The sequence below is a fragment of the Spinacia oleracea genome, chromosome 4, assembly GCF_020520425.1.
Source record: "Spinacia oleracea cultivar Varoflay chromosome 4, BTI_SOV_V1, whole genome shotgun sequence".
Taxonomy (NCBI): domain Eukaryota; kingdom Viridiplantae; phylum Streptophyta; class Magnoliopsida; order Caryophyllales; family Amaranthaceae; genus Spinacia; species Spinacia oleracea.
In genome coordinates this window covers 146,056,977-146,071,847 of record NC_079490.1, presented here as the reverse complement: position 1 = coordinate 146,071,847, position 14,871 = coordinate 146,056,977, and the positions used below count along the sequence as shown (strand labels likewise).

The 14,871-nt window shown below is 36.6% G+C and overlaps 1 non-coding gene across 1 annotated transcript; it reads right to left on the bottom strand.

The window, feature by feature from the left end:
* Positions 1-1,553: 1,553 nt before the first annotated feature.
* On the bottom strand, positions 1,554-1,624 carry TRNAG-UCC (transfer RNA glycine (anticodon UCC)). The gene has a single exon. It is a non-coding gene; the product is annotated as a tRNA-Gly (tRNA).
* Positions 1,625-14,871: the final 13,247 nt, after the last annotated feature.

The window sequence follows — 14,871 nt, the reverse complement described above, 5'->3', positions numbered from 1 at the left end:
GGTAGAGGCTTCAGCCAACAAAAGAAAAGATCGATAGTATTAGTCACATCTCTTTTTAGAAAGTGGTGAGAGAATAACATTGTTACGTGACATTATTATTGTAACAGGAGAAGTTTATGTCAAGGCATAAACAATTCTTAATCTTATCCAAATAAATATATACTTCCTCCATTTTTTTTTAATTGCACCATCTGGTATTTCACGCTTGCCAATGCACTATTTTAACCACTAATATCTCTCATTATACATTTTAAAAAATTATAAAAAATTGATAATTTGAAAGTATATTTCGAGACGAATCTAACAAGATCCCACATGAATATATATTTCCTTACATATAAATCACAAAAAATAACTATATAAGAATATGGAAATAGTGCTAAAACCAAGATGGTGCAATTATTAAAAAATGGAGGAAGTATTCTATTTGGACCATTATCGCGAATCTTATCACCGAGTACTTTGCTTCAATTTCAAGCAGATGCTCTATGCTAGGTACGTTGCTAGCTAGGTACAATAAAATGTTGTCTATATAGAGAGGATTAACAACAGCTCTTCCAAATATATATCGTATCAAAAGTACGTACCTTAACATTATCTTATACGTAGTACATTCAATTGAAAAACATGGGTCTCGTCGATACTCTTAACAATGTTGTTCCAATTTCTCCAAGTCATGCTGATTATGCCCCTGCCCCTACTCAAACTCAAACTCAAACTCGTCCAAATGATAATTATCAACCAAGCCCAAACCCAAACCCGTCAGCTGGCTACTCCTACCCGAATAATGGTTATTCTCCATATGGATCTTTCGCTACAGGTCGTAATGTGAACGGATCTGGGATACAAAAGAACGGAGATGTCAATGTTGGAAACCGTAGCCAAAAATCAGGAGGTGTTGATATTGGTAGCATTGGTGGCAACCTTGGCAACCTGCGCGGACAGCAAGTTGTTGGTGATGTTAAACTTGCCAACATTGGTTAATTGTTCGACCATAACCAACATATACTACGTATAAGTATTAATTACCTTTGTTTTAAGTGAAACATTGCAACTTATGTTATTTTATAATGTTGGCCAAGATATATGCTACATTGCTACAAGTGTACTAGCTTTAAGTAATGTTTCATGTATTTTATATCATGTTTCATGTATTTTAATAAGATATCAATTATAATACTCGATGCCAAGTACTTTTTTATTTACTTACACCAATCCACGCGTACATTGCATTCTTAAATTAATTTCAATTTATGAATAAAGTAAATTGCTTATTTATAACTTTAGAGCTGCATATATCACTATCAATTTTAAACAAAATAAAGAATCTAATGGGGGTGGATCTCTTTCAAAGACTCAGAATAAATTAGTTCAAAACTTCAAATACATGTTATTTAATGCTGTCAAACAAGTGGATGTCAACTAGTTTAGTTGGTAAAGTTTTGAGTGGGTGATACCCAATACCTAGGATCCAATTCCGTCTACATCAATTACCACCTTGCCTAATGTTATTAATGCTGTCAAACACAAAAAACTGTAATGCACTGAAAATATGCGTCTGCCGGGAGTCGAACACGGTCTATTGCTTGGAAGGCAATTATCCTAACCGTTGGACTACAGACGCTGCAGGTATTTACATGCAAATATATATTAGTTGACTTTGTTAGTAACCTAAAAACCCTTAGTCGCAAATCCAAACAAGTAACATTAGTAATTTCCACAATATACTAGCTTGTTTATGATTTTTGATTCGTCTTAACTCTCCGGCCATTCATTTGTCCTACGTACAATATAGTGATTATCAAACAAGGTGGGTTATAATTTGAAAAGTTGTGCGACTTGTGCCTCAACATATTTATTTATTGACATAGGTGCATCAAATTATTTATTTTTATTTATTTATTGACATAGGTGCCTCAACATATTTATAGAGAACAGATTTTGAAGTGTTTAAATATGTGTATGGTTATTACATTCGGAAATGATAAAGGTCGCAACATGCGACCTTTAAGCTGTGTCACAATGGTGACATGGCACGCCTATGTGTCATAAATGTATTTGGAAACTAAAATATTTAGATTATGTAACCTATTATACATGTTACAAAAAAGGTAGGAAAATCTTAATATTCTAATTTACAAATTGAATAATGTAACTTTTTATTTCAAAAAAATATTTCTAATTTGTATAGGAAATTAGAAAAAAAATATTTTAATTATTTATATGATATAGGAAATTAAAATAAAAAACACGTTTACTAATTTATACTTAGAAAATAAAAAATACAGTACATTAGAAAATAAAAGATTAGGAAAAGGTTTTCATCTTTATTGGTTTATTGGATTTGTTCTTCACCTTCATCTTCCTGTCTACCCTGGGCGCAATTCCCATTGTTGATTAGGCTTAATTCCCATTGTTGATTGGCGCAATTCCCATCAACAACAATCAACAATTAAGCATGTTTCTCAATCTCTCTTTTATTGTCATCAATCAATCATCAGCAAGAAGTTATCATCAAGCTAATCAATTTTTTAAAAAAAAATGGGAATTAGAAATTTGTGGATGAATTGACTTGAAATTGTGGATCGAATTGGCTTAAAAATTGGGAATCGATTGTTAACGTGTCTTTGTTTTCATATGATTCTGCTTGTGAATTAATATGCTAATTCTTCTTTTAGTTAAATATTCAATAGATGTTTCACATATAACCGTCGCCTAAAGAACTTTTGTCTGCCTAAAAATCATACTTTCAGTTTGGTGAGTTGTAATCTGCAATGTAAAAGAAATTGAGGATAAAAACCGAGTCACATCTAATCATTAAAATTAAAATAATATAAAGTAATATATAATTATGAATTTATATTACATAAAATATATTATTGAATTATAAATTAGTGTATTTTTTAAATTAAATTGATGTATTTTTTTAATTGCACAAAATTATATTATTAGATTATAATTTATTTATTTATTTTTAATTTGTAATTTATAAGATAAAAGGAAATATATATTTACTATAAATATAATAAATATTTGTTTCCTTCTTTGTATCGACTGCCTTATTTATATATTTTCATATTAAAAATATTGAATTGATAGTAAAAAAAAATTGATGACGTGTATCCTACATGGCACCTATTTGTACCAATGAAATGGCGACACGTAAGATTGCGACAACATAATGTTGTCGCAACTTGCGACCTATATCATCGTCCACTTACATTATGTATGAATCTTCTCGTTTAAATTTTATGATAAATCGACAACAACATACATTTAGATTTAATTCTATTGTCAATTCTCAAAATGACTTTAGCATACATAGTACTTCGTATATGTGTACGAGCAAATTGAAGTCTTATAATTTAAACCTTACGTTATCTTTTACATGAAAAATTCTGATCCAGCTAACTCGTCTTCTCCTCTACATACAATTTATGATAGATCAATTGACGGAACATTAGAACAATAACTCTGTTTTTCACCGACTTTCTTAACTTCGAAACCATAAAATTTGAACCTCCTCGTGTCTGCCTCGGGCCCTGTTTTCGCGTTGGGCTTGTGCCTAACAAGTAACAAAAGAATAGTCAAATCGAACTTGTAATCGGAATTGCTAACTGCTGTACCCGGGTACAGTCAGCTCTGGCTGTACCCAAAAAACGACACGCTCATATTGTTTGTTCATTCTTGTCGACTGTTTGTTCTTTTTTATTGTACTGTTTGTTCATTCTTATTGTACTGTTTGTTCTTTCTTGTTGTACTGTTTGTTCTTTCATTTTGTTTTTTAAATTCATCATCAAATTTTCATAATTGTTGTATATTTTGTTCTTTCTTCTGGAATTTTATGTTCTTTTTTATATTGTTTGTTCTTTCTTGTTTATTTGTTTGTTTATAATAATCATTTGGTTAATGTTCATAATTAAACTCTTCATTAATCTTTTATTCTTTCTTTTTGTATTGTTTGTTCTTTGAATTTTATGTTCTTTTTTATATTGTTTGTTCTTTCTTGTTTATTTGTTTGTTTATAATAATCATATGGTACGTTAATGTTCATAATTAAACTCTTCATAATCTTTTACTCTTTCTTCTTGTATTGTTTGTTCTTTCTTGTTGTATTGTTTGTTCTTTCTTGTTGTTTTTTAAATTCATTCATCAAACTTATTGTTGTATTGTTTGTTCTTTCATGTTGGCTTTAAAATTCATCATAAAATTGTTCATAATTGTTGTATTGTTTGTTCTTTTTTCTGGAATTTTATGTTCTTTTTTATATTGTTTGTTCTTTTTTATTAAATTATTTGTTCTTTCTTGTTTATTTGTTTGTTCACAATAAATATATGGTTAATGTTCATAATGAAATTTTTCACTTCATTGGTCTTTTATGTTTTTACAAGCGCCTATATTGTTTATTTCCAAATAAATAAATAAATGTTCATTTTCAAAATAGTAAATGTTCATTCCAAATAAATAAATTAATGTTCAATTCCGAAATAGTAAATGTTCATTTCCGAAATAGTAAATGTTCATTTTTGTAGTTTATTTCCAAATAAATAAATAAATGTTCATTTCCAAAATAGTAAATGTTCATTCCAAATAAATAAATAAATGTTCATTTCCGAAATAGTAAATGTTCATTTTTGTACCAGTATTTTTTCTTTCTTGTTGTATTGTTTGTTCTTTCATGTTGGCTTTAAAATTTATCATAAAATTGTTCATAATTTTAGTATTGGCTGTTCTTTTTTCTGGAATTTTATGTTCTTTTTTATATTGTTTGTTCTTTTTTGTTGAATTATTTGTTCTTTCTTGTTTATTGGTTTGTTCATAATAAATATATGGTTAATGTTCATAATGAAATTGTTCACTTCATTGGTCTTTTATGTTTTTACAAGCGCCTATATTGTTTATTTCCCAATAAATAAATAAATGTTCATTTCCAAAATAGTAAATGTTCATTCCAAATAAATAAATAAATGTTCATTTCCGAAATAGTAAATGTTCATTTTTGTAGTTTATTTCCAAATAAATAAATAAATGTTCATTTCCAAAATAGTAAATGTTCATTCCAAATAAATAAATAAATGTTCATTTTCGAAATATTAAATGTTCATTTTTGTACCAGTATATTAATGTTCATTTTAAACAACACAAAACGACATCGTTTTGGATGGGGGTACAGCCAGCTTTGGCTGTACCCGGGTATAGCCAAAAATTTGCGCTTGTAATCGCATCGCAAGAGTTTTACAAGCCATTGTGAATTTGTGACAGTGTTCTTCCGATATATGAAGTACTAGTATTTTATGCACGTACACATGAATTTTTAGAATGCATGTAAGTCGATGTTAAGAAATCAATATTTATTATTGTAAAATGACTATTTTTTTTTTTAATTCTGGTTGTATCTTAACTACTCCCTCTGTTTCTGTTTGTTTGTTACGTATTCGTTTTAGGGTGTTTCACAATGTTTGTTACGTGGGAGAATATTTCATTTTATAAATGTATTATACTATTATTTTTGTGCCAACTTTTAATTTTAATTGGCCCAATTTTTTCAACTCATTAAATTTCTTTACAATTTCCAAGTATGTTAAGTTAGCGATCTTTGTGCTTTTGATTATTGGTTCATTTTGATAAATAAAACAATCTTATTGGTTGTTGTAATGATTAGTGGATTGAGCTTTTACTTGGGTTTATTTTTTTAATAAAAAAAATCTTTTTTATACGTTAATAAACGTGTAAAAGTCCAAACGTAACAAACAAAAAGAAACGGAGGGAGTAATTGCTTAATACACATTTCAAGAAAGATTTTCAAAACTAATGTTAGGTCTTCGACTTCCTAGTTTTTTCTTTTTGGGAATTCTAAATCGCCCGAGTCTTCCCTCATCCCCTCTGGAATTCGAACTCGCTAACAAACTATGAGTACCAAACAAATTTTACACATCCAAACATTGCACCTACCCGGTGATAATTCACCCTAGTTTATGCAAAATACTAGTCTTATATGCACGCAATGCATGCGTGAGTATAAAAACTAAAATTGTGTTGTAATATTTAATTACCACAAACAGTAGGCAAATTGTGTTGTAAAACTAATATTCATCCCCTTACATAATGAAATAACTAAATTGTAATACCAAAGTAAAGAAACTAACATAATAGTTTTTCACTTGCTTATTTTGCTTGCCATGTACTTGCGTAATGGTACTCTATCATCCTGCATGTAAAAATATTTCAAAATAAAAACAGCATGAAATACACAATATATGAATATCCATATCCCATAAAAATAAGTTATGTAGATAAATAAATTTAAATAAATGTCCACAACATTTCTTGCAAACTTCTTATAAATAGATCCCATGAATCTTGTAGCGACAGGGAATCAACCATTATACTTACGTTGTAATACATCTCACTGCACACATCTAGGTTTCTTGTTGTTATAGAAATTTTACAATTACTTGTACCCTTCCCAGAAGAAATACAAATACCTACCTGGAACAAATCCAATCTTTCTCATACATCATCCAAAATTATAAATACCCAGCTTTGTTGCTTTAGCCTTTCAGCGAGCCTCAAGGATCTCACATGTTCAGTTTCCTCTATCAACTGCAATCCTAAACCTTCTGCAATATGTCTCTAGATTTTCCTCATATCAGGATTCGACACACAGTAGCAATAACAACCTCATTAAACATATTTGTGATCTTGGCATACTTGGCTACTTCTTTAGTCAGTGAGGTCTTTCCCAATCCATAAACCCCTACAACCTGGTTATCATCATGCTTTAATGTCTCAATAATTTTTTCCATAGCTTCATCTACAACATTCTCTTCTCTGAATTTTACCTTCAACGATTCTTCAAAGGCCACACGATCTCATTGACAAATAAATCACCGACCTAGTTAAGGTTCTACACTAAGAACAGGGCTGAGGCAGAAATCTAACAACAAATTGGTCATTAAGCAGTGGAATTCCAGCAGCCTCTGCATTCTCAACAGTAGTACACCGTAGTTTTTTTTTTGGTGTTGGAGAAGGGCAAAGCCCTTAAAAAGAGAAAGTTACACTATTCAAATCAAACAGAAATGAAAAACTAACGCAACAAACTAAGAAAACAGAGCAAACAAAATAAAGAAATCTAGCACACTACTACACTACTTAGGATCTTCCTTAGAAAGCTTCCTACTCAAGCTGCAACAGCTGGAACCTTCCTAAGAAGAGCCATTCCACCCATGTCCTCCAATAAAACAGCACGAAGACCCACCGGGGCCGCCCCGAGCAAAACCATCTTTGGTGATAAGCCCACACCATAGTTAGCCAACCAGTCTGCAGCCCGGTTGGCTTCTCTATAAACGTGTTGGACCTTGACCGCCCAATCCGGTTTGTCTATTAATGTCTTGCATTTTTTGATGAGGTGGAAGTAAGGGGAGGTTGTAGTGACTCCTTCAGCTAACATTCGGGCCACCACCGCCGAGTCTAGGGACACAATTACCCGTCGATGTCCCGCATTCCATGCCACAGCTAGTCCTCGCAACACCGCCCATATTTCCGCCTTCGTACATGAGCAAACACCACAATTCGTTGCAAACATTTCGAATAGTTCACCTCCATAGCCTCGAATAATACCTCCAGCTCCAGCGGCGCCTGGGTTGCTCTTTGAGGCCCCATCCGTATTCAGGCGAACCCAACCTTCCATTGGCGATTCCCATCGGACATAGACCTCAGTACGTCTACGCTTGTTGGTACCCTTCACACGATCAGCTTTGTCAAAGGCTTGTTTAACTAACCCTACTCTTGCCATGATGAAACCAAGTTGATCTACCGGAATATCTACCGTATGACCAAAACACCTAGAGTTCCTCCACTTCCAAATCCACCATAGAGTGGTGGCGAATACAACCGGCCAGTCATCATCTCTTGTATTGTCACTGTTACGGAGGTTCGAAGTAATCCACTCATTGGTGCTCCTCCCGAATATTTCGGAATCATTAATGCCCGGAAATTTCCGCCACACCATTGTGGTTGCAGGACATCTCCTAAGAATGTGGTCTATGGTTTCCTCTTGTGCTCCGCACAGCAAGCAACTCGGATCATTGGTGAATTTGCGAATGTACCGATTAGAGTTCGACATTAACCTATCTTGGAGGGTTAGCCAAAGGAAGAACCTATTACGTTGGGAGACTCGAACACGCCAGGCTAATGACCAGCAGGGTTGTGGACCTAGTGGAGGGTTACCTCTAATTATTTGCAGAGCCGATCGAATGGTGAACCCCCCTAAGCTTGAGCCATTCCAGTATACCCAATCTACTGCATCTTCATCTGCTTGGAGTTCGAAAGAGTCAATCAATTGTAGCGAGCTAGGTGGTAGGAAGTCTGCAAACAATTCCCATTTCCAGCCTTGCTCCATATCCCACATATCTTGGACTTTATAATCCCTAATGTCCAGAGGTGGTTCACTTACCACTGTATCAATCAGCGGATCCTTCGACGCCCACCTATGTTGCCAAAACAAAGTGTCTTTACCATTCCCTACCGCCATGCCGACGCCTCTTTTTAGGGTGTCAAGGTTTTCCACGATGCCCCTCCATGCATTTGAAGAGCCTTGTTTGTGTGTGAACATTTCAATGTCACACCTTCCCGCACAATATTTGCTTCTTAAAATACGTGACCACAACGCATCCGGTTCCGTAAGCACTCGCCACCCCAACTTGGACAGGAAAGCTGCGTTGGCCTGTCGCATAGAGCGGATTCCCAACCCTCCGTCTGACTTTGGGTTTGTCACTTTATCCCATGACACTAGGTGGGTTTTACGGATATCATCGGTGCCACCCCACAGGAACCGTCGTGACAATCTGTCTATTTCGTCACAGGTAGCTCTAGGAAGTCTGGTTGTTTGCATTGCGTAGTATGGCATCGAGCTTATAGCTGATTGAACCAAAGTGGCACGTCCGGCCATCGAGATTACCTTTGATTTCCATCCCGAAAGTTTTCTATTTATCCTATCTACGATGAACTGATAGTTTTGTTTAGATGTCCTGCCATTAATGGTAGGGACACCTAAATAGATCCCAAAGTCATTGGTTTCTTCAATTTGGAGTTGAGCACACACCTCTTATCGAACAGTATCAGTCGTGTTTTGGGAGAAGTATACTCTCGATTTCGAGTGACTCACCTTACTCCCTGAGGCATCACAGAACTGATCTAAGCACGCCGATATTATGGCAGCCTGGTCTACCGTAGCCTCACCAAACAATATTAGGTCGTCGGCAAAAGCAAGATTGGAAACTGGGGGTCCATTCCTACTTGCGCGTACTGGTTTCCAAACACCAAGTTGAGTAGCACTTTCAATGAGGTGGGATAGGCTTTCCATACAGATAACATATAAATATGGTGAAAGTGGGTCTCCCTGTCTTATTCCACGGGAAGGTTTGAAAGCATCCGTTGGCTCGCCGTTCCAGAGTATTTGGAGGTTGGTCGAACACACACATTGCATTATGAGTTCAATCATTCGGATTGGCAGCCTTAACTCCATAAGGGATTCCTTGATGAAGCTCCACCAGAGGCGGTCATATGCCTTTTCAAAATCTATCTTGATGGCCATAAAGCCGACCGCCCCCTGCTTTCTTCTCATAGTGTGTAGCATCTCTTGTACAATCACAATTTTATCAGTAATCTGTTTCCCTGGAACAAAAGAGCACTGTGTCGGAGAAATAAGAGAGGGGAGGATCTTAACCGATTCACAATGGCTTTGGTTATGGCTTTGTAAACGATGTTGCAAAGCCCAATTAGCCTAAATTGTGTAACCAAGTGTGGGTTATCAACTTTCGGGATGAGAACCAGGAAAGCATTGTTTAGATCATCCGGGAACTCTCTGCCACTCAGTACACTTAAGGCCAACCGTATCACATTATCTTTCACTAGATCCCAGTATCTCTGATAGAATAAAGGCTGAAATCCGTCCGGCCCAGGGGCTTTGTATGGCTTCATATCTGCAATTGCTGCTGTAACTTCACAATCCACATAATCTCTGTTGAGTTTAGCTAGTTCGGTCGATGAAATAACCGGGAAACATCCTGGGGCAATGTAATCAACTCGACCTATGGGCCTTTCTTCAGTGAACAGGTCCTTCCAGTAATCCATCACCATGAGTTTTACTTGGCCTGGGTCCGAAACCCAGTTTCCATCACTGCCTTGCAACATCTCGATTTTGTTCTTCCTACGGAGAATGATGGTCGATAGGTGGAACAATTTTGTATTGCGGTCTCCATCTCTGATGTTTTCCAGCCTCGACTTTTGAAACCACAACAATTCTTCTTGATAGAGCACATCTTCCATTTCTTTTCGAAGTTGTTCTTCTAACTTGATTAATCGAGTCGAGCAATGGCTTGCTAAAGATTTTTGGACGCCTTCCAACCGAGCCCACAACTCAGATTTCTTGCGGAAAATGTTATGAAAAACTTCTTTGTTCCACGAGTTCAACTTACCCGCAAACACTTTTTGGAATGGGATTAGTGGCTCGTTCTTTTTCCAGTTCTCCTCCATGAAACCATCAAATTCTTCATGACATATCCAAGCCGCCTGAAATCGGAAAGGTTTAAGGGAGCTTGGAATTGGAGCAAATCCACAGGTGCTAAGAATTATTGGGCAGTGATCGGAATGGCATTTAGGGAGATGTTTAACCGATCCTTCCGCGAAGAGCAACCTCCAATCTTCGTTCGCCAAGAATCTATCTAATCGAGCTGATTTGAAAGTTGTTTGGGTGTCTCCTCTACTCCACGTATGAGCCGGTCCAGTGAAGCCCAAGTCGAGGAGTCCATTAGTATTGACCCAATCTGAGAACTGTCGACACCGGCGTTCCATCTCGCTACCACCCAGTCCCGTACGTTCCATCATTGTCATTGTATCATTAAAGTCACCCCCGAGCAGCCAAGGCCCCGAGTAGTTTCTCTTTGCGGTTTCCAGCTCTTCCCACAACTGTCTTTTGAGGACTGAGTTGGGGCTGGCGTAGACAGCAGAGAACAACCACGACACTTCTCCAAGCTTCGATATTTCGACAGTGATATGTTGAGTACTCGTGGTGATGGGGTTAACATTGACCACTTCTTGTCGCCAAAACAACCATATTCCTCCTCGAAACCCCTGTGCATCGATACGTGTGTGTCCCGAGAATCCAATTTTGTTGCAGAATCTTTGGGCTACATCACCACTAATATGGGTTTCAACCAACGCCATAACTGTTGGGTTATTAATTCGTACAAGTTCACGAATTGTCGTCAGAAAGGCCTGACTACCGGCACCCTGAACATTCCACATCATTAGTTTTATTGACATATTAAAACCTGTGAAATTAGGAAACCGATCATACACGTTCAAAGGAACATTAGGCAGAATCCCTATAAGTGCTTCCCGAAGGGCATTCATAGGATTTCGTAACTCCATAGCGAGTTGGACCGTGGCCAATAGAGCCGGTGGACTGTGGGTCGGTGGGAGGAACGAACTCACTTGGAGTTCCACTTTGCTGACTAGAGGGTGAACTGATACCATCGTTGGACCGTCTGTGGTGTAGTCTATGAATGTCAAGTAATCCGGGGGGATCCGACATTCCAAGGTGATCGGTGGGCGAAGAGAATTCATGGTCAGATCTTTGCACAGCGGTCGAAGCAGTTAGGGTTGGGCTAATAGGAGAGTTTAGGGGGAGATTTTGTGTATTAGGAAGAGAGTTCTCCTTTCCAGGCTTTAAAACCCTAGAAGTAGGTAGAGGACTTTTCCTAATATCAAAACTCCTTTGTGGAGTATTTTTGGAATTAATATCTTTTAACTGAGAATTAATTCCAAAGGATCCAGAATTTGTAGCTGACTGGGAGTCTCCCCTTCCTTTGTTATATCTCTCTGCATTAGCATGTAATCCCCGCATATTGTCACTGCTCCTTCCACCCATAAAAAATGGGGTCCCCTCTTTTGCCAGATCAATGATATGAACAAGGTTCCTTTCATTAGTATCTTCCACAATCAGTAAATCATTCTCCCTATTCTCTCCTTGCATGTTCTCATCCTCTCCCAATTTGGGAGTATTACCCGCTTGAGCCAAGTCATTCCCTTCCTCGTTACCTTCCATGGTTACATTTCTTGGGAGTTGTTCCGTTTCCATTAAGTCCTCTCCCTCTATATCCAGTACTGCAAACCGAGAACTCTCAATGTGTGTGTCTTCTACTGCGTCTGTAGCTTTCTCGTTGGTCTCACCATTTTTCCATGTGGATGATCTACCATTTGTTCCTTTATTCGCCTGTTGTTGCTGTTGTTGCTTTTGGGATTGATGTTGCTGCTGTTGTCTGTTGGTACCAACTCTTGGTCGAGGAATGTTCCGTTTGGTTGTCCTCTGTACCATCATCCAAGTACCATAATTGTCCACCTCCTCCGGTTTCAAGTTCTCTTCTTTGTGGGTGCCCACCTGGTTTGCTTTCTCTTTGCCATTCACTACCTCTTCTTGGATTACTTCCTGTTCTCCTTGCTCCTTTCCATACACAACACAGTTATCTTCTTTGTGTCCGAGGTGTCCACATTTGAAACATATCTGTCTCAAACCCTCATATTGGATTTTCCAGACCCTACCATTTAGCCTAAATTTGGAGAGCAGGGGTTTAGTTAGATCAACTTCAATGCATAGTCTGATATATTGGCCTCTATCCATTGATTCTGTGTTCTTGTCAATGCGTATCACCCTTCCAATATTTTCTCCAATCTTAAATAGGAATTGGCGGTCGAAATATTCCACCGATAGGTTTGGGATTCTAACCCACGCTGTCAATGACCAGATTGGGGATTCGTCTGGAATAAAATTCGGAACCCATTTTCAGATCGTAAGATAGCTATCTCCAATCATCCAAGGTCCTTGGCTTAAGACATATTCGTAATCCTCCATTGACGAGAAGCGAACTACATAATAAGCACACCCAACATCAATGAGTGCTATGTCTCCTTTCAGGCTCCATTTGAGTTTCAATCTTCTGATAAAGACTGCATAGCTAAGTTTCTTGTCAAAAAGCTTTATAATGAGTGCATTCCTCCATGGCCTTCTTAGTCTCGCCTTCTCTGCTCTAGTTAGACTAATCACAAGGAAGTTTTCCGAGTCTTTCTCCTCTTTTAGGGTTCCTTCATCATCTGACACGTCTCCTAGTTCGTCCCCTAGAGCAGTACTATCATTCCCCCTTTCAACGGGGATAGGTCCTCGTGCGACGGTGCTATACGAGACTGGTGGTGTGCGCATTCCAGGGGTCTCTTCCACATAAGCCATATCCATGGCCATCGTTTCTTCAGGGGGGGAGTTTCCTCTAGTATTGGGTCATCTGTTTCTCTTTCGCTTCCTCGTTTGCACTTTTTATTCGACCGCCGGAGTTGGTCTGCCTCTTCCGGCGTGATGTCAGTCACCAGTTGCGGCGGGTTCATATTAGGGTTTTCTGTATATATGTTGATTTTAGATTACTCCGTAGTAACTTGTATTACAATTTACCATGTATTAAAGAGAAATGTTCTTAAGAAAGCTAAACATTGATGCTTCTAGTGACACTAATGACTCGTATTAATTTGATAGAGATTGAAAGCCTTTGTCATTTTTTTATCCCTCCATTTCAACTTCCGATCTTACATACCATGATCTTCTTTTTCGTCTATCATAAAACTCTAAAAGTACACAATATTATTTTATATGGGATTTTTTTTTTAAATATCTACTATTATAACCTTAAATATATTATTTCACCTATTTACTCGAATTAAATTTTCATAACAGATAGAAATCATAACAGATCTAGCAGCACGGAACGTTACCAGATCATTAACAGCATGTTTGTTGTCGTCGCCTCTGCCATTGTCGTACCCGACAAAAAACCTCCAAGCAGTAGCGACCGCCAGCTCGATGGGGCTCTAAATAAACACAGAGACACATGTGTAAAAATTATCTTTTTCTCTCTCCAGACACTCAATCAACTATTAGTCTAGAAGCATCACTGCTTCCTGCAAAATCCAACAACACACCAAATCATTCAGTAACTTGATATCTCCAACAACATTCATCACTCAAACAATATCAATTTTAAATCCTCCTCATTCTCATTACATTTTAGATATTTGCACTTGCCAATCAAACTACACAAATTTTGAATCTAACAATTAAAAAGCTACAGAAAAAGCAAATTCAACAGTAAAACAATTGAACAAAAATCAAATCTGAAGCAGAAGTGAGTAGATCGACACATTTCGCATCAAAATCATTCAAATAAAAATCACTCAGAAATTAAAAACTCTGTAAATTGTTGAATTATGCAATGATTCGGTATCAATAATAGTATAAGATTGATCAACACAACTACAAAGATAGAAAAATAGAACAAAATTACAAACAATCTCTTCTATACGGAGTAATGTGATTATATTTGTGCGAGAGCATTTAAATTTTTTTGTATATAATACTCTAGTGATCATGAAGTAATGAGAAATTATAAGCAACAACCCAGAAGTCCACTTGCAGCAGGATGACAACAACACAAAAGCTAGTACTTCAACAGCGATAAATCTGTTCTCATACCTAAAATTTAAATTAAACATGTTTTTATGAATTCACAAAGTACAAATCATAGCATAATAACCCTAAAGTCCAAATCTTTGGTAACAAAAACAACCTTAAAATAAAGACAAAAATAATCAATAAAAAGACTGAAACTTTACCTTGAGGTCATCTTTAACCTTAGCCACAAAACTATGAATACCATCAACAATCTCCTTCAAATGCGACATAGTCGGATATTTAGCTTCATCCTTAGACAAATCTGCAAAAAGAAATACAAAACACTTATCAAATTCACCAAACAAAGCTCTGAATGC